Below are 3,114 nucleotides of genomic sequence, written 5' to 3'. Positions count from 1 at the left end.
AAGTAAATAAATCCCTGAATCCCGTGCTTATTTTATAGGTTATGTATATTCAGGTATGCTGACATAGTTTTCTTAAAAGAACACAGGCCTTAAAATACACATGTATTTTCTTCCTTTTTTATATTTTACATACTTCCCTTCTTATCTTAATATTCGTTCATTCATCTATCTAATCAGCAAGTATTTGTTGTTTTTGTTCAGTCATGTCCAACTCTTTGTGATTCCATTTGGGGTTTTCCTGACAGAGATACTGTAGCGATTTTGCCACTTCCTTCTCCACCTCATTTGACAGATGAGGCGGGGTGAAGTGACTTGCCCAGGGTCATACATGTTGGGATTGGAAGTTCAAATCCATGTGGACGGTCTCGGGTGGGTAAAAGTGGGACTTCTAAATCTTAGAGTCTTACGAGGCCCTCCATGAACAGCGGGGATTTGAGAAGGTCAGACTGAGCTAGCTCGGCTAGCTCGGGTATTTCCGCCTCTCCCCGGGAGATACGTGATGGGTGGAGTCTCCCTGCCCTCGAGGTCGTCCTGGATCTGGGCACACTATTGTTATCTAACAGCACGGTATTCAGATGCAAACTGTGCGGGTGAAGGTTAAGTAGGATTGAGGAAGCCTGAAAGCTCTCTTATCACGTGAGGAGCCAAGAGGACAGTAGGCTCCGCTTCTCTTCTTTCCTCTCTCCCCTCCCCCTCTCTCCCCGCTTGTACTTCTACTTCCAATCCCTTAAGATCTTAGCCTCCTTAGGAAATCTCCCCCTCTTCCTCCTAAGGAAGACCCCCCTGCACTTGTGACCGAGACCCCGAAATAAAGCTCAACCCTTGTTCGACTCTGGAACGTCCTTTCTCTCATATGAGCATCCGGTTTTGGCCAACCGAAGACCTCGGAGGTGAGGTAAGAAGACTCGGGTAGCCCACACAGGCCTCTAGGCCTGGCACATACAGAAGTGTCTGAGAATGAATTTGAACTCAGGTCTTCCTGTTTACAGGTCCAGTGTTCTATCCACTGTGTCACCTAGTTGCCCCAAGTAAATACTTAAGAATTTATTACATGAAAGGTGGGTTTTGATTGAATGATGACAAAGCATGATAAGATATAAATCCCTTTTTCTCAAGATAATTATACTCTATTAGAATGGTATTTGTTAAATTTAAATATATACTTGTTGAATTTAATAAAATATCTTTACAATTATCCTTTCTCTCTGGTGCTGTGCTGTGTACTGTTTATTAGGAGTTAAATGGTCTCTCCCTCTAATTGAGTATTGAATGTCTTTTGGATGTCACTTGCTTTATGAATTTTACTGCCTCTCTATCCATTTTCAGGTTCTTGTTTTTGGCACCTAGTACCCTCACTCTCATCCTTGGAATCTTGGTATCTCTCCTTTCCTTCTCATTTACTACTTAACATCTTCCACCTGCTATTAACTTGCTGTCATAATCACTCAGCTGTTCAGTCAATAAGCAGATTTTAAGCGCTTGTTGTATCCCAGACAATGTGCTTTGCTTAAAGCTGGGGATTACAAAACATAGTCGCTGCCTTCAAGAAGCTAACATTTGAATGAGTGAGACAACCTGTAAATGACTTACATATTCTGTTCTGGGCTTTCTCTCCATCAGTGGTCCTCATTTTTTTCCACTGCTCCCTCTATACTCTGGCACTCCTGTGGTCTAACTGGTCTACCACCAGTAGACCTCTTATTGCTACCCTGTTTTGTCTAATTGCACTCAGCAAGGCAAGACACGAATCGGAATTAAAATATGTCAAAACAATATAGAAAGAGGTGAGCAGTTTTCTCTTTTCTCTATGAAAATTTGTTATCTGTGCTTCTGTATTTGGGCAAGAGAGTTGGTCAGAAAGCAACAGTTCTCAGAGCATTCCAAAAGAATTCTGGAAATTCTCTAATGCCTTTTATTGCTACATATACTGTTAGAACACTAAGGCCCCAGGGAGCGATCAATGTGCAGACTGAAACCCGCGATTACAAATAATGATAATTACACATGGGAGCATTTCATTTTTCATGTCTTACAGAAATACTGCTGTGCAAATTAGCATTTAGGCACTGGTCTCAAGGCTGGGAAGAAATAATGCTCTTGGCAATAGAAATATATCTGTGGTTAACTGAGTTAAGAGCAAAAAATGTAAGTTATATATGAAAATTTTCATAGAAATTGAAGAGAGAAGTCAGAGGTGGGTGCTGCCACTCTCGATGTTAGGGAGGCATTGTTTTTGTTCCAAATGGGACTGAGCTTTCTGGAAGAAGTGGAGGAAAACACAAATGAGGAATACTGTTAGAAATTTTACTGGGGATTTCTGGGACTTTGCAGCTCAAGCCTCTCCCCCTACCTCTTACTTTTGACAGTACTTTTGTACTTTGCAAAAAAGGGTAACTAAAAGACAAGGTGGATAAAAGCTGGACTTGAAATCAGGAAGACTAATCTTCATGAGTTGAAATCTGGCCTTAGACACTTCTTAGCTGTCTGACCTTGGGCAAGTTATTTAACCCTCTTTACCTCAGTTTCCTCATCTGTAAAAATGAGCTGGAGAAGGAAATGGCAAATCACTGCAGTATCTTTGCTAAGAAAACACCAAATGGGGTGGCAGGCACTGGGATAAGTAATTGGAATATAGATAAGAAAAGACAGTCCTTGACCTCAAGGAGCTTACTTAATGAGGAAAGATGATGCACAACAGGAATCTGGAAAGAGGTGAATGATACCAGGGGATACCTGGCAGTTCTACAGTTGGAGAATGGAATAAACCCAAAGAACAGTTTCTGCCTTTTATAAAATAGGGAAGCTTTGGGAGGAGTTTAGTACACCATCCTCTATTGCTCCAGTCCAACGGGAGAGGAGGCTAAGGGAAGTGAGAATTAAGTTAAACTTAATTTAAACTCTAGTTTAACTTGAGTTAAACAGCCTGGTGATTTAGACTAGAAGTGATCAGAGTATCTTGGGGAGGGACCTCTTGTCCAGTGGAGATGATTTCTAGCAGAGCTGCAGATGCTGAGGTCTCAAACCAAGTCTCATGACTGAAGTCCTTGTCCATATTGCCACATTTGTTTAGCAACAGGGTAAAGCCTGCACCAGCTCAGGAAAACACAATTTTGT

This window comes from Notamacropus eugenii, chromosome 2, assembly GCF_028372415.1.
Source record: "Notamacropus eugenii isolate mMacEug1 chromosome 2, mMacEug1.pri_v2, whole genome shotgun sequence".
NCBI classification, from domain to species: Eukaryota; Metazoa; Chordata; class Mammalia; order Diprotodontia; family Macropodidae; genus Notamacropus; species Notamacropus eugenii.
Note: the sequence above shows the minus strand (reverse complement) of the source record.